This window comes from Theropithecus gelada, chromosome 14 (genome assembly GCF_003255815.1).
Source record: "Theropithecus gelada isolate Dixy chromosome 14, Tgel_1.0, whole genome shotgun sequence".
NCBI lineage: Eukaryota > Metazoa > Chordata > Mammalia > Primates > Cercopithecidae > Theropithecus > Theropithecus gelada.
The window spans coordinates 37,373,761-37,394,684 of NC_037682.1; the positions used below are offsets into that span (position 1 = coordinate 37,373,761).

At 38.3% G+C, this 20,924-nt stretch overlaps 1 long non-coding RNA gene across 1 annotated transcript in view; it reads left to right on the plus strand.

The window, feature by feature from the left end:
• The window catches only part of LOC112606968, a 48,260-nt gene extending 27,738 nt beyond the window's left edge, over positions 1–20,522 (plus strand). Inside the window, exons 3-4 of the long non-coding RNA XR_003115716.1 lie at positions 16,612–16,787; positions 20,070–20,522. This is a non-coding gene — a long non-coding RNA (uncharacterized LOC112606968). The remainder of the gene's footprint in view (positions 1–16,611; positions 16,788–20,069) is intronic.
• Positions 20,523–20,924: the final 402 nt, after the last annotated feature.

The following is a 20,924-nucleotide window of genomic DNA, read 5'->3' on the forward strand; positions in this document are numbered from 1 at the left end:
TTAGAACCTTACTGTAAAATAAACACTATGTGTTTCTTTCCATCTCACTTAACCTTCCATGCAGTGCTGGAATCTCTTCTATGGTATTCCTACTTCTTTCTGAAAATTGTAATGGATAGGAAACTAATGTCTTTGGAAGGTGACACACTCCATTACTAAAATATTATAATTGTTAGAGAGTTCTGATTTCTATTAAATCCAAATCTGGCTCACTGAGACTTTGGTCCACTGGTTATAGTTTTGTTCTTGAAAGCAATAAAAATTACATATCTTGCCCCCAATTTAACACTTATACCTAACATAAAATCTGCCATGCAGTACTATCAATGATTTCTTATATAAAAATTATAGGAGGTCATTGTTTTGGATGCAGCTCCTGTACTAGGCCCCAACAAACCAGATTAAAATTAAAAACGGACTCAGCTATGCTGAAATACCACTTCATCAAACCTGAACTAACTTGATAAGTGACTTAGTAATTAGAATAGAGGGAAATAACACTTACCCAAACACACCAGTTTAAAATCTTTAATCAGCATAATAATTAAGTTTCCTCGGCTTTAATCCTTATTCACCGAAAAAACGGTAGCGTAAAATAACCTGTTATTTAATGAGTTATTTTTCTATTCTTCTGTCTAAAAGTAACTAATATATTGTTTGTTCTTTGTTTCTGCTTACTTCAGCCCTTCTCTGTCTATAATGGTAAACTCTTCTGCTCAGCCCATTGGAACACTTATTCTATTTTATGAATTAAAATGTTGTCCAATTCTAGAATCACAATTAAAGCCAATAAAATTATTTAAATTAAATTTATTGTAATTTTTGTCTTTTGACACATTCTTACAAGGGCTTGATAATGTCATTGGGAATGACCCCGTTCCCGAATGTTTGCATTTCTTATATTGGTCTGAAATGCCTTCAGCTGCAAGGAAAAGCATACTCAAATATAATAGCTTAAGAAGTGAAGACATGCTCACATAATTAGAAATCTAGAGATAGGCAATTGCTAACGTTTGCTCAACAGTTCAGTGATGCTCAGGGATATTTTCTCTGCAGTTCTCTAGGTCTTTATGGTCATCTCCTTTGTTTAAGGCAGGAAGAAAAAGGAAGTGCTATATCTTTTATTTTCTCATGAAAGCAAGTGCTTTCCCAAAAGTCCTGCAACCAGACTGCATGACTTATTTACCATTGTATTTCCAGCCCTTAATAGAATATGGCACCTATTATGTGAGCACTAAATGTTATAAAATTAATAAATGAATGAATGTCTTATATAAACACAACCATATGAGCCAAACTCTGGCTTTAAAGGTATTCTGACTAGAGGAAAGGTAAATATAAAATTAAAATACAAAGCAATCAAAAAGCTCTCACTTGTCTTTAAAGGGAGAGGAAAACAATCATAAGGAAACAAAGCAGACTTATTTATTCAAATAAAATAATAATAGAAAACATAAAATAAGTGATCAATAAGTTGGTGTTGTGGAGTCTTCCCTGGTAAAATCTCAAAACACGAAACCTAAAAAGTAAAATAACCAAAGTTTTAAGGAAGGAAAGAAACCTGAAAGCTTGTGAGATATCCAAAAATCTCAGACTTCATCCCAGATCTCCTGAATCAAATCTGTACGTTAGCAAGATTTCCAGGTGATTTGGAATGTGCACATCCTTTCATTTTTTTCTTCCCTTCACCATCCATTTCTCTTAATTACATTATCCTGTAATAACTGTTCTATTCTTTTACATAATCCTATTGAAGACTCTCAATATTAATATTATTATTTTGTACATGTCATTGATATAGAACTAAATAATATGGTTTGGTCCAAGATGAAGGAAATGTGTACTTTACATCAGAGTTTCTCTGCCTTGACACTACTAACATTTTGGGCCCCACTGTCCTTTGCTATGGAGAGCTGTCCTATGGACTGTAGGATGTTTAGCAGCATTCTAGGCCTCTACTCACTAGATGTCAGTAGCAATCTCCACTCCATTGTAAAAACCAAAGGTGTTCTCAGACATTATCAAATTTTTCCAGGAAACAATATAGTCCTTGATTGAGAAACAATACTCTACATTAAAACTTTGCCATTTGATAGGAATCTTCCAAGCCGTGTTTCTAAATTTCTTTCTATATCTTTTTTAATCTTCAGTTTATAACCAGCTGCCACTGTTTACTGTATGTTATATTATTCTATTACAGGCATATGTCCAAGATATTTTGGGTTCGGTTCCAGACCACTGCAATAAAGCAAATATCGCAGTAAAGCCATCATATGAATTTTTTTGTTTCCCAGTGCATACAAAAGTTGTGTTCATACTATCCTGTTAGTCTATTAAGTGTGCAGTAGCATTATGTCTAAAAAACAGTGGGCATGCCTTAATTTTAAAATGCCCTATTGCTAAGAATGCTAACAATTATCTGAGCCTTCAGCGAATTGTAGTCTTTTTGCTTGCAAAGGGTCTTTCCTCGATATTGATGGCTGCTGACTGATTAGGGTGGTAGTCGCTGAAGGCTGGAATGGCTGTGGCAATTCTTAAAATAAGATAAAATTTGTCATATCAATTGACTCTTCCTTTCATGGAAGATTTCTCTGCAGCATGTGATGCTATTTGATTGCATTTTACCCACTGTAGAACTTTCAAAATTTTAGGCAATCCTCTCAAACTCTGCTGCTGCTCTATCAGCTATGTTTATATCATATTCTAAGTTCCTTGTTATCGTTTCAACAACGTTAACAACATCTTTACAAGGAATAGATGGTGAGCTTTCTCAAGAAATCACTTTTTTGTTCATCCATAAGAAGCAACTCTTAATTTGTTTAAGTTTAATCATGAGATTGCAGCAATTCATCATGTCTTCAGGCTCCACTTCTAATTTTAATTCTCATGCAAGAAATATGTCCGCCATATCTGCAATTAGTTTCTCCACTGAAGTCTTGAACCCTTCATGGTCACCCATGAAGGTTGGAATCAACTTCCTTCAAACTCCTATTATGTTGATATTTTTACCTCCTCCCCAAAATTACCAGTGTTCTTAGTGGCATCTAGAATGGTAAATCCTTTCCAAAAGTTTTTTCAATTTACTTTGCTCAGATCCATCAGATGAATCACCATTTATGGCAGCGATAGCCTTACAAAATGTATTTCTTACACAAGAAGACTTGATAGTTGAAATTACTCCATGGTTCATGGCCTGCAGACCGAATGTTGTGTAAACAGACATGAAAACAACATTAATCCCTTTGTACATCTCCATTAGCAATCTTGGGTGATGAGGTGCATTGTCAATGAGCAGTAGTATTTTGAAAGGAATCTTTTTCTGAGCAGTAGGTCACAACAGTGGGCTTAAAATACTCAGTAAACTATGCTACAAACAGGTACACTGTCATCTAGGCTTTGTTATTTCATCTATAGAGCATAGGCAGAGTAGGCTTAGCATAATTCTTAAGAGCTCATGGATTTTTGGAATGGTAAATGAGCATTAGCTTCAACTTAAAACTCACCAGCTGCTTTAGCCCCTAATGGGAGAGTCAGACTATACTTTGAAACTTCAGAACCAGGCATTGATTAATCTCTAGCTATGAAAGCTGGCATCTTCTTCCAATAGAAGGCTGTTTTGTCACCACTGAAAATCTGTTGTTTGGTATAGCCACTTTTGCTAATGATCTTAACTATATCTTCTGCATAACTTGCTGTAGCTTCTCCATCAGCAGTTGCTGCTTCACCTGGCACTTATATGTTCTGGAGAAGTCTTTTGTTAAACCTTATGAATCAACTTCTGCTACCTTCGAACTTTTCTTCTGCAGCTTGCTCACTTATCTCCCAGCCATCACAGAATTGAAGAAATCTAGGGACGTGCTCTGGATTAGGCTTTTGCTTAAGGGAATATTGTGGCTGATTTGATCTTCTATCCAAACCACTAAAACTTTCTCTATGCCAGCAGTAAGGCTGTTTTGCTTTTTTATGATTCATGTGTTCACTGGAGTAGCATTTTCAATTTTCTTCAATAATTTTTCTTTGCATTCACAACTCGGCTATTTGGCACACGAAGCCTATCTCAGCCTTCAACATGCCTTCCTTGGTAAACTTCATCATTTCTAGATTTTGATTTAAAGTGAGAGATGTGCAACTCTTCCTTTTACTTGAACACTTAAAAATGAGGCGATTGTAGGGTTATTAATTGACCTAATTTCAATATTGTTGTGTCTCAGGGAATAGAGAAGCCTGAGGAGAAGGAGAGAGATCAGGAAACAGCTGGTCAGTAGAGCAGTTAGGACACAAACATTTATTAATTAAGTTCCCCATCTTATATGACTGAGGTTCATTGTGCCCCAAAACAATTCCAATAGTAACATGAAAGATCACCGATCACAGATCATTATAACAAATGGAATAATGATGAAAAATTTTGAAATATTGTGAGAATTACCAACATGTGACACAGAGATATGAAGTGAGCACATGCTGTTGGAAAAATGGACTTGCTCCATGTAGGCTTGCCACAGGTCTTCAATTTGTAAAAAACACACAATCTGTGAAGCTCAGTAAAGCAAAGTGTCATAAAACAAAGCAAGTCTGTACCTGGGTTTGCTTTTTCTTTGGTACTATATCTCCTTGGGTAATTTTTCAATAGAGGGTGTGTAGACACAGACTTCTAAGTTTCTTATTTGTCCAAAAATAAGACCATTTTGGACAATTAAGTTCTTCTTTGTCCAAAAATATCTCAACTTGGCTCTTAGTGGCTTGGCTGATTAAATAATTCCAAATCTAGCATTTTTTCCACCCAGAACTCTGAAGATATTGCTTCACTGGCTCATCCAGTGTTGCCAATGTGAAGTCTGATACCTGTATTATTATTCCTCATAGATTCTGGGATGTATCTACTTACTACAGGATGAGTTAGATAAAATTGGCAATGTATGACCACTTTTTTTCTTATAAAGCAACAAGTTCAGGTAGTTTAACCTAATATTTGCTTTCTATTTGTCTTGTTTTTATTATATTTATATTATTATATTTCCTTTCATCCTTTGGTCAAATTCTTTTGAATTTTTTTGTTACATTTTTCTTTACTAGTTTGAATGCAACCCTTCTTTTATTGTGAGTAATTACACTAGAAATTATAACACGCACCATTGACTTACCAAAATCTAATGGTACTTGGTAATTTTACCTCCTCCGGGACAATACAAAGACCTTTACACACTTTCACTTTGTTTACCTTCTCTTGATGTACATGTTTTTGTGTATATACAAGTTTGCTCTATATTTTAACGTGAAACAAATTGTTATCATTATATACAATGTTGATTTAGCTTTATTCCCATCATATTGCATTTTGGTTGCTTTCCATTCATTGTGTGTCTTCCGGATGCCACTAAGTACTCTTTAGAGCAGTTTGTCTTGTGGATTTTATGAGTGCTTATTTACTGGAGACTATCTTATCCCAGCTTAATTTTATTTTATATTTTATTATTTTATTTTTTTGAGACAGAGTCTCACTCTGTAGCCCAGGCTGGGGTGCAGTGGCACAATCACGGCTCACTGCAGCCTTGACCTCCTGGGCTCAAGCAAACCTTCCCCTTCAGCCTCCCGAGTAGCTGAGACTACCCACCCAGCTCATTTTTAAAATTTTTTTGTAGACACAAGGGCTCACTATGTTGTCCAGGCTGGTCTCAAACTCCTAGGCTGAGGTGAATCTCCCACCTTGGCCTCCCAAAGTGTTGGGATTACATGCCTGAGCCACCGTGCTGGCACCATCTTTATGCTTGATAAATATTTGATTGGCTATAAAATTCTAGGTTGGCAAGTGTTTTCTTTTAGTGCCTTAATGACATCCATTCCACTGATTTTAATTAGGAGTAGTCAGGGTCAGTACTACTGTTACTCCTTTAAAGATAATGTCTTTAATGTTTTTTCTCTTTGTTTTTGGCTTTCTATTTCTACACTTTCACTATATTTGGATGTGGATTTCCTTCTTTTCTTTCTCCTTTCTTTTTAAATCATGAAACTCAATGGACATTTGAAATCCGTAGATTGAGATCAGGGAACTTTTCAATCATTATCTCTTTAAATACCTTATTTCATCATGTTCATAACACTGTCAATTATAACTTGCATTACTAATTCACATATCCAAGAAAAAAAAAAAAGAAGAGACTCATGGCTGATTAATTAAACTATAACGTATACCCTTGTCACTTAAGAATTTGGATCTTACTCTTGTTGCAGAAGCTCTTTTTCTAAGACAAAGTTGTGTTATATGTCATTGTTTAGATCTATATTTGTTGGAGTTCTCCAGAGAAACAGAACCAATAGGATGTGTATACAGAAATAAATATATTTATTTTGAGGAATTGGCTCATGTGATTGTGAAAGCTTAGTCAGTCCAAAATCTGATGGGGAGGCTAGCAGGCTGGAAACTCTGGAAAGAGCTTCAGTTCGAGTCCAAAGGCAGTCTGTCGGGAAATCAAGAAGAACCAATATTGCACATGAAGTCTAAAGTCAGTCTGCTGGATAATTCCCTCCTGCTTAGGTGAGGTCAGCCTTTTGTTCTGTTCAGGCCTTCAATGGACTGGATGAGGCCCACTCACATTATGGAGGGCACTTGCTTTACTCAAAGTCTACAGATATAAATAAAAGTAAGACTCATCCAAAAATACACCCATGGAAACATACAGAATAATGCTTGACCTGATATGTGGGCACTGTGGCCAAGCCAGGTTGATATATAGAATTCATCATCACAATACCAATAAGGAAAATATATGCAAAACAATTACCAACATAGATATTCCCACAACTTTTTCCCACTAAGAATCCAAATTTTCCTAATCACATTTTGACTACTGTCTGTGTATAGCATATTCTCAAATATTCCATAAAGGAACAAAAAGCTATAGTGATAGACTCTCAATCTGGCTTTGAAATTATGTAAAGCTAGCCTACTACTGACCTCTTTGAGAACATTGTTAAACAATTCTGATTGATCTCCTTCATTCTCTCCCCACAAACATTTGTTTCCTAGGGAGGTGAAGAGAGTGTTGCATTATTGTCCTTGAGATTTTCTTCCAAATAACTGACCTCCCATTCTGGAAGTTTTCGTGGTTATCCTTTTGATATTCAAACATGCACAAGAATGATCATTGATAACTGATGCCCAGCTTCAGTAAAAGTGATATGTAAGATATCAAACTGTGGCCGGGCGCGGTGGCTCACGCCTGTAATCCCAGCACTTTGGGAGGCCAAGGCGGGGGATCACGAGGTCAGGAGATCACGACCATCCTGGCTAACACGGTGAAATCCCGTTCTCTACTAACAATACAAAAAAATAGCCGGGCGTGGTGGCGGGCGCCGGTAGTCCCAGCTAATCGGAGGCTGAGGCAGGAGAATGGCGTGAACCCGGGAGGCAGAGCTTGCAGTGAGCCGAGATCGCGCCACTGCACTCCAGCCTGGGCAAAAAAAAAAAAAAAAAAAAAGATATCAAACTGTAAGATACATCTTTATTTCAGAAAAGGTTAAGTATGAAAAATGAATATGCAACTCAACATAATTAAAGAATTTATAACCTCTGCCCTTTCCCTTTTCTCCTTTTGGGACTCCAATTAAATGCATGCTAAACCTTCTATGTATTTAAGTATCTTTCTCCTCAATTTTTTTTTTTATCATTTTACTGCTGCTAAATTCATCCTATAGGTCCTTACTTTTTTATTCTTGCGTTTTCAGTTCTAGAATATCTAGTTGATTCTTTCACAAATAAGCGATGTTCCAATTTGTATGTATTCCAGGTACTTCTTGAAATTTGTATGTTTGTCTTTTATCTCCAGGAGTATTTCAGGTATTATTTTACAATTACATTTTATGAAAGAAAAAAGTTCAAATAAATGAATAAATGCATGCTAGGGAATAAAAACATTATATGCGACTTGCAACTACGAGCAGCATACACACCACAGATCGTAAAGGGTCAATGATGAATTTTTCTATTAGTTTCCAGTTCCTCCCTGATAAAACAGTACTCGAATATAGAGGTCACGAGCAAACTCAGTTAGAGAGATATACCTTTGAGTTCTGGCCAGGGGTAATCTTGGGCAGTTACTTTTTTGTCTGTTGTTTTTAATTTGTATAAATTTACGGGGTACAAGTGCAATTTTGTTACATGCACAGATTGCATAGTGGTCCAGTCAGGGTTTCTTGTGGATCCATCATCTGAGTCTAACATACATTGTACTCATCAAGTAACTTCTCTTTATCCACTACCTTCCTCCATCCTATAATTTCTCATTATCCACTGCCTTTCCCTGCCCTCTTCTGAGTCTCCGCTGTTGATAATTCCATTCTCTATGTCCATGTGTACACATTTTTAGCACTCACTTATGAGTGAGAACGTGTGATATTTGACTTTTCTCCATCTGGCTTATTTCATTTAAGATAGTGACCTCCAGTTTCATCCATGTGGCTGCAAAAGACATGATTTTATTCTTTTTAAAGACTGAATGGCATGTATCTCACAATTTCTTTATCCAGTCATCCACTAATGGACACTTAAGTTGTTTCTATATCTTTGCTATTGAGAGTCTCATTATCTTTATTCATAATTAAGACAGTAATTGTAGTGAATTTAAAGGGTTGTCTTGGATCAAGTTAGAGTAAGTATGGATTGAGTACATAATGCACTAACATAGCACCTGATACATAGTCAACATTGAATAAATGTACTCTACCATCATTAGGGAAGTGATGATAACCAACCCCTTATCTGGGACAGTCTGTGTCTTCCTTAAGAATCCCTTACTCCAGTCACATGTGTGGCACGGATGCTGGGGTGTCTGCTGTTTCTTTTAGGACCTTTCTACTGAGTCTAAAGCGTTGCTGATGCATTTGCTCAAAAGTTTGTACTTATGGTACATCCTTAATTTCTAGGGCTTTATCCACTGATGTATAATCTACAAAACCTTGATTTCTTCTATCTTGCTCTGCAAAGTGCTGGCCATGCATCATGTTGCAGCTTTCTCTCTCTAATGAAAGTATTTTTGTCTTCATGAGCTTTGGCAATTGTGGGGTAGGAGAGTACAAAGGAAGAAGGATGCAGTTGTGGGAAAAGTTGAAAAGAACATCTAAATTACCTCTGGCAATGCAAACCATTTCCTGCACGAGTCCAAATTAGAAACAGATCTTCCAGGCCGGGCGCGGTGGCTCAAGCCTGTAATCCCAGCACTTTGGGAGGCCGAGACGGGCGGATCACGAGGTCAGGAGATCGAGACCATCCTGGCTGACACGGTGAAACCCCGTCTCTACTAAAAAATACAAAAAAAAAAAAAAACTAGCCGGGCGAGGTGGCGGGCGCCTGTAGTCCCAACTACTCGGGAGGCTGAGGCAGGAGAATGGCGTGAACCTGGGAGGCGGAGCTTGCAGTGAGCTGAGATCCGGCCACTGCACTCCAGCCTGGGCGACAGAACGAGACTCTGTCTCAAAAAAAAAAAAAAAAAAAAAAAAGAAACAGATCTTCCAATGCACAAAAATAAAGGTTCTGAGACAACTTGTGGAACAGTCCACACACCTGCCCCTCTTAGACTTGCTCAGAAGTGGTTAACAGGTGTTTCTGTTGTGCTTTTTACTTATATAACATTTTAAATCTCCACGAAGGGGAGCATATGCCCACCAGTGCAGCCTGGGTTACATGGGAGCGCTGGATAATCACAAAAGTGGAAAATGTTAGCTAGGTATATGAAACATTGGGCTCAATCTTGATTAGCCCCAGGAGATGCCTTGCTACTGTTAAAAAAAAAAAAAAAAAAGCAGAATCGTCAAGTTTACCTAACCGTCTTTTATTGCCTTCTTCCTCCTTAAACCTGATATCAATAGCTGGATGTGAGTTAAGAAAAAGTGTAATTTTTTATGAGGCAGAGTCATGCCTCAATTATCTCTGTATCCCCAGGGACAACCCTGTGTCAGGAACATTATTGCTGCTGCTTAATTCAAGAACAATGGTATTGTTGAACTTGGTTTACTACAAATGATTTGATCCATGATTAATCCATATTTACAGAAGAGTAACAATATATGCTTTGTTCCCCCCAACACACCTAATGGTAAAGAAAAAATGAAATATTTCTAAAAATACTACTAGACAGTGTCAAGATATTTATTACAATTTTTATTAACGTAACGGGAGCTTATGAAACTTCTGTCGCTTCTCTGTTGAAGATGTTCCATTCTCACAATACTGTATTATGTAGTGAATATTAATATTAAAGACATATCACGATTATCTCTCTAAAAAGTCGTTTTCAGTTTCATCTGTAACATAAACATGAATTCACTGGCCCCAGCCCCTGTGAAGGAAAGTTCACTGTGATATTTTTTCTGTTACAAATGTTTTTAGTAAGCTTTGCTGTAGTCATAGTCACTGGGAAATATTTAGTGCCTGGCTGTGTGCATAGCTCTAAAAGAAATGTGATGACGGTCATTTGGGGGCAGAAATTGGATCCCACTGGTTATTAACCTTCCTTCTTTCTGAGGCTAATCTCTCCACCTGGGCTCTGGTCACTTCTCCTTCTGCCTGCCCCTGAAACTTAGTCCATTAGTTATGCTTTTTCCAACACTTAACTCTTTATTCTTCTTCTCAGGCTCGTTTCTCACAAGTTAATTCTTTAGTTCAAGAAACTTCAGTGAAATACCTGCCATATGCCTTACACAATGCTGGACATTGGGACACTAGGACAAAGAACATTAAGACATGGTCTTGCCTCCTAAATTCTAGAAGCTCACAGGAGGTTGACAGGTAAACAAAGTGTCAAAATACATATGCATGGTAACAGAAGCATCTAAAAGTTGCCACGGGAATAAATATGGTCAGATGTCTCATCTAAAACAATTACACTCCTCCATTCTTCCTTTCACTGTAAACTTTCTTAAAGTAATGTTAGATCATATGTACTAATGTCTTACTATGTGTTGGGTACTATGCTTGGTGCTTTTACCTACATTATTTTTTAATCCCCACAACAAATCCAGAGCTAAGTTGTATTATTATCCTCACTCTAAAAATGAGGGAACAGAAGCAGAGTTCAATGATTTGCTTTAGATCACACAGATACTAAATAGTATCTACCTGGATTTGTTAAGATGCTTTCAGTTGCAAGTAACAACAACAAAATCCTTCAAGCTAGATTAAATAATCAAGGGAATTTATTGGTTTATATAAGTGAAAGAAGTAGGATGAGCTTCAGGCAAGGCTTGGTGCAGCAGCTCAGTGATGTAACCATAGGCCCAAGTTATTTATCTGTCTTTTGCCTTCTTTGAAATCTTACTAAATTCAACCTTACATTGATCCAGCTTGTGGTAGTGAAATGGCTGCTGGAGTATCCTGTATCACATGCTTTCTGCTTCTTATCCAGAAGAGAGAAGTCTCTCCTCCAGCCATCAGATAAAGATTCTGGGCTTCCCTTTGATGCTGTCACTTCTACCCCTGAACCAATATAGAAACACTGCCTCGAGGAGAATGGAATGCTGAGAGATAATCCTCATTGCCTCCTTTACCACAGAGTTATTGGGAGAATTGGATGGGATGATGCATGTCAGTACTTAGAATAGTGCTAGCATATAGAATGGCTCATATAGGTTACCTGTTACTATTATTATTATTAACTATAGTTATGTGCTGCATAACAACTGTTTGGTCAACAACAGACAGCATATATGACCGCAGTCTCATAAGATTATAATACTGTAATTTTACGGTCCCTTTTCTATGTTTGCTATGTTTAGATACACAAATACTCACCAATGTGTTACAACTGTCCACAGTATTCAGTACAGTAACATGCTGTTGAGATTTGTAGTCTAGGAGCAATAAGTTATATCATACAGCCTAGGTGTGTAGCAGGCTGTACCATCTAGGTTTGTGTAAGTACACTCTATGATGTTCACACAATGACAAAATTGCCTAATGAAGCATTTTTCAGCATGTATCTCCATTGTTAAGTAATACATAACTACACTTCATTATATGTGCACGTATTCAACATTCATTCATTCAACCAACATTTACTGTGTACCTTTAATGTTGTAGGCGCTCTTCCAAGAATACCACAGTGAACAAAACAAAGTTCATGCTTTTTGGAGCTGACTTTCCAATAGAAGATCAATGAGTAAATAAACCACATATTAAAAAATAAAAATTGAATATGTACAATGATGAAGAATAGGAAAGGGTGTGGGGGATCAAGTGACACGAAAGAGTGCACGTTTATAAAGAGTGATCAGAAAGTGGTATTTGAGCAGAAGCATGAATGAAATCAATCTGTGAACCATGTGTGTGTCTGAATGCAGAACATTCCCAGAAGAAGGGACGACACATGACTTTAACCCCTGTGTTGCCTCTAGCATTTAGGGTCCCAGGATAATGCAAGGATCACAGAAAATTTCTTACAGTGTTTTCAACCCAAGGTGAACACTTACAGCAAAATGCCTGGAAGCCACACGACATTTCATGAGTCTTAAAACCCACTGACTGCTATCTGCCAGTGCCAGAGAAACAATAATATACCTTCCACTATTTTCCCCTCCTTTTAACTTTGCAAACTAGTGCTTTGGTATAATCTGCTAGCAAGTCCTCTGGTAACAAGGTTTCTGACAAATGTAGTTTTCAGTCTTGCAACCTCTTCGTTAAATGGGATAGACCTGAGGAGGGAAAATGGAGCTGAGTTGTCAAAGACATTTATGGGCACATTTATGAATGCTATTTTTGTCATTTTATATATGGATCCTAGAGGGGTAAATGGAGACTATAGCCCTTATACTTCTTGCATGAATACCATTTTTCTCAGCTAAGTTTTCGGCGGGAACTAGATTGCAGTCAATTTAATGTTAAACTCTGGTATGTGCCTGGGACCTGGAATTTTGGGTGACTGTTTGAAGGCTCATCCATTTTTAGTTATATCTGTGAGAATGATAAAGGCCAAGGTCTCTCACAAAAATTAAAATGCATAGTCAGTGACCTCAGATGTTGGGCCATTCCACTGCCATACCTTAGGCATGCCAGAGAGTTGGAGTAACATTGATTCTATGTAAATAGCTGCCAAATGTCAGGAGTTAGTCTTACAGGATTACAGGATTATGAGGGACTCTAAACAGTCTTCAGGTGTGTGGAGGTAGTAAAGCCTGTGAGATGAGCTTGTAGGTGGTGACAACAGATAGATCGGGGTTTATGTGTGCACTTGACTCTTAGTATGTATCCAGAAGACAGAAGATGGTACCCTCTGAAACTGTGATAATGTAAGGATGATGTCTATAGAAGTTCATTTTGCTTATTTTGCCTGACTATAGCTTCCTGTTGTTCCCTGACTTAAAATATCTGATCTTTCATTTAACATCACTCAAACAAGATTGATTGTTTTTAAATAGGATTAGTTGTTCCGAGCTGCACTTTTGAGCAGCTTTACTTAGTCTATGCCATTAAAATTAAGGTCCTGATGTTAAAATATGTTTGGTGTTTATCATTTTATTATATAAATCCTTAAATGATTGGTGGAAATTTCTTTGCAGGTGTTTTGATAATTGCTTCCATATTTAAAAGCCATTGCTTCCAAAAGCAGGAGACTGGGTTCTAACTAAACATATTTTTAAAAATCTGGAGAAAGAAACACTTGATCCTCAACTTGCATTTGCCACCAAGAAAAGCAAATCACACAATATGCTGTCAACTGCCTGACAAAACTCAAGTCCCAGTTCAAATGTGTGTTTCTGCTGAAGACTTTTCCATCTGTTCAGGCCAATACTAACTCTCTACCTATACAACTGATAATGCTCATGATTACTATAATAATGGCAATAGTTGACATAAATTGCAGACCTTGACACAGATGGTCAGGTCTGTTGTTGCACCTATAGATGCAATTATCTTTTGATTTACTTTTTACCACTAAAAGGGAACTCAGTAAATATAGGATTAAAGGACTATTCCTTTTGAAATGCCCTGCACCAGAATGGTTTCTAGCACTAAGTAGATGTTCAACACATGATAAATATATGATGAATAAATGAATGAATGAAGTCTGAGTCCCAGTGATAAACATGAGGTTTCTTCCAGTTAGACTGGAGACATGAATGTGTTTAAAATTCCTTTATAGGGGACACAGTATCTGCTGATCTCTGTTCATTGACCCAGCTGTGGCCTCTGGACCTCTCATCAATCTTCTTGTTACCTGATATCCTCTAGTCAATGGGCTCTTGAGGAGGGAGAAATGGGCAAAGACCCTGGAGTAAATGAGTAAAAAGTAGAGTGGGATAATATTATGGGACTAAATCCTAAAGAATTGGATGGTATCAGTTGCTTAAGAGGAGAAAGAAAATCGTAACTTCAGATCTGGGGAGTATTAGTGCAAAAGACATGGTAATGTTTGGGATTCCCTTCACTGGTCCCAAGGCCCTTTCCTATCTCTTTTCTTATTTGTACTAAGACAGAAATGATCTGCCCTGAGAAAGAGAGAAGAGGTGATTTTACAAAGAGCTATAATAAGAAAGGTAACTGAGCTGCAGAAAAGAAAAAGAAAAGGCAGCAGCACTAGAGTTGGAAGACAGAAGTTCTAATTCTGGCTCCACCCATTTGTAGTTGGTGATCCCAGGTAATTTTTATATGCTGTATAAGCCTCAGTTTTCTCATCTATAACATAAGGCTAGATTCTTATCGTTTTAAGTTATCATTAGGACTAAATAAGACAGTAAACACACACACACACACACACATACCATTGAAATGATACAGTTCTACGAAAATGTAAGGATTTTTTTTTTCACTAAACAGGTGTTACAATTAAGACAGACAAAATTTTTATAATGAACATATGTCTCTATACAAATCAGAAAAAAAATAAATAAACCTACCTAATTGTAGGCACATTGTACAAATTTCAGTCCACAGGCTCAGGAGCACAAAAGCTCACCTTCCCTATAGCTGAACTTAATGTATATGTAGGGCTCTTCATTCCCCTTTGTGACAGGAAACTTAATTTTGATCAATTTAGGGTAAATCAGCCAGTTCAGTGGTTGTGTCTGTGTTTCTGAAGGGGCTTATGGGGTATTACCATCAGAGGTGGTTCCTGGTCCTCAGCCATCACCTGTCCCTTATGTCACCCACAGAACCATGTGCCACCCATCTTCATGCCTCCACCTGGCTTCACTGCAGTGGTTCCCTTCTGAAATCTCTTTACAAGAAAAGACCTGCTGACAAGAATCCTCATTGCTCTGGATGTTGGAGCCTCCATGGGAATATTCCCCACTGGCTGGTCCAATAGGGGCTGGTCATGAGATTTATTTTATCTAGAAGAGAACTGGAGCAACATTTAAAATAAGCCACCCATGAAGTCTCTGCTCCTCCAAGCACCTTACAGAAGATCTGGTGAAGAATCACCCTGGTCGTGTCAAAGTAGACCTGGAGAACTTTCACTTGCTCAGAGTTCCTGATCTGGGTCCTCTGATTCCAGGCCATGAGTCTTTCTTTTAAACCATCATATAGTGTGTGAGCTGTCATCTGAGAGAAGCCCAGTTACTACACCAGTTCTCAGAGTGCAAGGAGGCAGTTATTTCATAAATTACATGCTAGGGTTTTATTCTGGCCTTTTATTTAAGCAACAACAACTTGAGTTTCTTGAGAATAATATTTATATTATTGGTTTGAGTAGTCTTAAATCCTTTGTAGCATGTGGTAGGGATATAAACATATAAACAAATGAATGTGTAAATGAATTTGTGCTCTGAGCACAATCTGAATTCTTACAGTGGAATGCAGCATAATAAATCAATTAAATTGAACAAACTTTTACTTAGTGTGTTCATGGTGACTTCTTGTACTAGCTTCCAGATCTAAACAAAATAAAAGACACTGATTTGACCCCAAAATGCTCATAGCATAGCGTGTAAGTATAGCATCCATAATACCTTTTCTGGCCAGGAATGGGGCATAGGGCACAGTGGTGCAGGAATAAGAAAGAGAATCAAAGCTACCATGGAATGAGGACTAATGAGGTACTAGGCACCGATCATTTAATCCTCACAACATGTTCATATGGAAGGTACAAGCATATTGTTCCCAGGTTCTCCCCAAAAGACATCAAAGCAAACCCTCCACTTAAAAAAGCTAGATATAAACTTTTATTACATCCCAATGCAAGATGTTTCCAATACAATCTATTTCCTTCAAAGATGGGGTAGAGAATGAGGGGTGGGGTTTGGGCCACATATTTTCATTTTTACATTTTATTTCAGATTGGAAAATTGTATTTCACTGTCAAATCAATTAAGAACACATTTATTACTTAGTGTTGCTTGAAATAATATCTACAATCTTTAAAGTTTCAATTAAAAGCATACACTTCTTTCAAGCTCAACGTTAAAACGAAAACACAAATATAAACTGCGTTTCATGTTCTGTTGATATTTAGCTGTGTGGCAATGGATGAGTAATTTTTCTCTGTGAGGCTTTGTTTTCTCATCTGGCAAATGAGGAAACTGATGCAGATCATCTTCAAGTTCCCTTCATGTTATTTAATACGACTATTTATGTCATGCTTGTAAAGAGCAGGTGATGATGAAGGTTACTGCTCCCCACAGATGAATCCTGCAATAATCATTGGTAGGATTGTTAGGCTTTGTTTCTCAAGGGGATAATCTGGGAAAAGAATAAGAATGCAGCTGCAGCCCATCCTTGTGAAGAAGGTACCAGTGTGTGCTCAAAGCCAAGTCTTGACAATAATAGCGAATGCTGTATTGGATAACAGCCATACCAGGTGCTTCATAGATTTGCCCTATTTAATCATGGTAAGAAGTTTCCAAAAGAGTTTTCTTTGATGCTGAAACTAAATAAATATTTAGAAAAGCCAAATGACTTGCTCAAGGTGATATAGCTAGTAATTCACAGACATTCACACTAGAAATTCACACTCAGAAGATGTTCAAAAGGGTTTGCTTTGATAGGTCAGGCTAGGGCTGACTGGGCCCTTGACTCCTGTAACTAATCCTGAAATTCTCTAGGAGGCAAGGGTTATCAATGCCCTCACCTGTGGCCTTCTAACAACAAGCTTGTATACTGGTGTTATGCCATCCCCCCTTTTCCTACCACAAAAGACTCACATAGTAACAGTACAAAGCCTGATGGCATGGATTCACTGGCCCATGCAGGAGGTTTCAACATTTACACCTAAAATTAGGAGATCACATATGAAGATGCATATTTCCAGTTTCTTTTCAGAAATGCAAACATCTGGAAATACAGAGCCTACATTCTAGACTGCCAGTAATGAACTGCAGCCAGGGCTGCTCTCTGCCTACACTGCACTTTTGCATAAATTATAAAAAAAGGTGCCCCACTGGGCTGAGGGAGGCCAGTGGGGTCACAGCTTGGTGAGAAGAGAGGAAGTTGAATTTCACTTGCTTTTTTGACTCCATAGCCAAAGCCCTCGTGCACAGTTACCCATGGCAGTTCTAGCCAAGTAGCTCTTTCTGCAGGCAGGGCATATGCTCTGTTTTTGTGTTTTTTTTTTTTTTTTGAGATGGAGTCTCGCTCTGTTGCCCAGGTTGTAGTGCAGTGGGGCAATCTCCGCTCACTGCAAGCTCAACCTCCCAGGTTCACGCCATTCTCCTGCCTCAGCCTCCCGAGTAGCTGGGACTACAGGCACCTGCCACCACGACCAGCCGGCATATGCTCTTTAGTTTGATACAATCTCTAACACTCCCTTAATCCTCCCTAGCACTGAGGCCCAGTACCAATTAAATTACTAAAAATCTATGGACTTTCAGAATTCTATACCCACCTCCCTTCACTCATTTCTCTTATTTCCTCGCTCCTGCAGGTCTTTTCATTTGCAACCCTTGTGCTAATGAGTCACAGAAGAAGGGTAGCATGGCGGCTTTCATATATATTTGCAAGAATTCTCAAAAGATAATGGCAAACAGGCAGGCATAGGCTAGAGTTATCAATCTTGAGGGCAGCTGATCCCAACCATTTAAATATTTCCACAGATGAAGTTCCTCCCTTCCATGGGCCTACTTGGTCTTCCAGCAACCAACTCTCCTCTTGAGGTGTGTCTGAGCCTCAGGAACTACTGCTGGAGGTGGCTCACCTGCTCCCACCATTAGCTTTGCCCAAACTCACAGCTCAGCCACTGTGGATTTATCTTCACCTTCTCTTAAATGCCCTGAACATTCCCTTTACTGCCCTTTCCTTACTTCTCATGGAGCACTGACTCACAAATCAATGTCAAAAGTGCCACGTTTGATCATTCCAACTGGACACAACCAACCCTCTTCTCAATTAAGGAAGCAAGCCCGTTGCTCAGTTAAGCCCATTGCTCCCTGTTATGGGCTGAATTTTGTCCCCCAAGAAAATATGTTGAAGTCCTAACCTTCAGGACCTCAGGAGGTGACCTTGCTGGGAAATAGGGTAATTGCAAATATAAGTAATAATATGAGGTGATACTGGGGTAGGGTGAGCCCTTAATCCAACATGAATGGTGTCTTTATTACAAGAAGAAAAGGGCTGGGTGCAGCAGCTCATACCTGTAATCCTAGCACTTTGGGAGGCTGAGGTGGGCGATTACCTGAGGTCAGGAGGTCAAGACAAGCCTGGCCAACATGGTGAAACCCCATCTGTACTAAAAATACAAAAAATTAGCCAGGTGTAGTGGTGTGCACCTGTAACTCCAGGTACTCAGGAGGCTGACGCAGGAGAATCACTTGAACCCAGGAGGCGGAAGTTGTGGTGAGCAGAGATCGTGCCACTGCACTCCAGCCTGGGTGACAGAGTAAGACTTTGTCTCAAAACAAAACAAAACAACAACAACAAAAAGAATAAGAAGAGAGGCACAGACATACAGACATGAGGAGAACCATGTGGTGACAGAGACAGAGACACAGACATATAGACATGAGGAGAACCATGTGATGACAGAGACAGAGGTTGGCATGATCTGTCTACAAGCCAAAGAATACCAAGGATTGCTGGCAACAGCCAGAAGCTGGGAGAGGGGCATGGAACAGGTTCTTTCTCAGTGCCCTCAGAAGAAATCAACCCTCCCCACACCTTGATTTTGGATTCCTAACCATCAAAACTGTGAGAGAATAAATTTCCATTGTCTTAAGCCATCCAGTTCATGGTAATTTGTTATAGCAACTATAGGAAACCAACAAGCTTCAGTTAATAAAAATCAGTGTAAGTCTGGCAGCCTAGGCCTGGACTGTTAAAATAATGCAGCTGGTATTTGTTTCAAAAGGACAAAGCCCAATGGCTGACCCCTTCGCTTTGGCCTGCTCTTGATAGCCTGGGTGAACTGAGCAGATTGGATATTACACATTTTTCTTTCTGTGTCTTAAATATGAAAAGTCTCTTGATTTCTCCTAACTTGCTATCTGGCACTCTACTACTCCCTTTCTCTCCATCCCCTGACATCTCCACTGGTAGTGTGTTAAGAGCAATGTTTCCCTGCATGGATGGTGCTCACTTCTTTTCAATAACACTCACTTCTTTTCAATAACACTCTCTTCCTTAAATAAACAATACCCTGACCAAAGTGATGGTGTATTTAGATCATTAAGCAAAGTAGCTATGGCAGTAGAAATGAGATGCAGCTTTCTTTCCAAGATATTCTTGCTTTTGGTCCTATTTATCTGGATAATGTTGTACAAACACAGCTTCTAAAAACTGACTAACAAGAAAACTGAGACTACAGAGCTGTTGCCATTGAGCAAGGAAGTCAAGAAAAGGTGGAGAAGGAACTCTCAAAGGAAGAGGTGGATCATTTTGGGTAAATCACATCCCCTCTCTGAACTTCAGGTGTCTTAGGGTGAATAATAGAACAGATATTGTCTTCTCTGAATCTCTGTGCAGAGTTCTATGACTCCATTGTCTTAAAAATGACAATGTCTAAAATATAAGAATATGCAATAGCCTCGGGCTTCAGGTTTGCTCCTTTTCAGGGGCATGTTCATTAAGAACGTAAGGGCCTTTGGATGATGGCTTTTGTAATCCCTGAGGGATGCTATGGACATTGACTTACCATGCCTTTCTACCACAGATACAGAGAAGCCACAGATGGCATTGACACCAGAAAATGGAAGCACAAAGTGCTTTGGGTAACAGCAATTCAGGAATGACTGCAGAGAAAATCTATTAAGAAATTCGAATGCAGGTTTCAATATTTACTCCTTTTCATTCTCTTTCTCTCTCTCTCTCTTACTTTTTTTCTCTCTCCTACCTTGATTTTCTCCGTCTCTCTCTTTTTTTTTGCATACAGTTTCTCAGTAAAATACATTTTATTAAATTTTATAACAAGTCTATGAAATGCAGATATACAAAAAGGAAAAAATAAGAAGCATGCATAATTCTACCACTGAAAAATGCTACTAAAAGTTGGTATTTAAACTTTTGAATGTTTCTCACTGCACTTGCATGAGTGTGTGTGTAAATATAATCTCCAACTCTTCAGAGAAATACAAGAATTGTTATGAACCTTGATAAACTTCCAAAAGATTTCAAGAGCAACTTCTCGTCCATTAGAACATACTCAGAAAGTCAATAACATATTTTAATCCATTCCAAGAGCCCCATATTTTTTGGGTCTCTGAGAAAGCAATTTATAGCCTTGGTTTTTTATAAGAAAAGTAGATGGCCATTTGGGGACAAGTCATGTGTCATTTGGAATAACCACAATAAGTGGAAAAAAAGGCCTCAGATTCTGCTGCAAGACTAAGAGCCACAGGGAGCTTTTAGTTCCATCACTAGTTGTGCATTTATTGGACATCAATTTCATATACAATCTTACGGTCTGCACTGGGGAACGAAAAAAAAGTATAAGAAATTATCTCTCACCTGAAGAAATGCATAGTGTAAATTTCTTAAAAATTAAGTTTTAGAACTCATTTTTCAAACT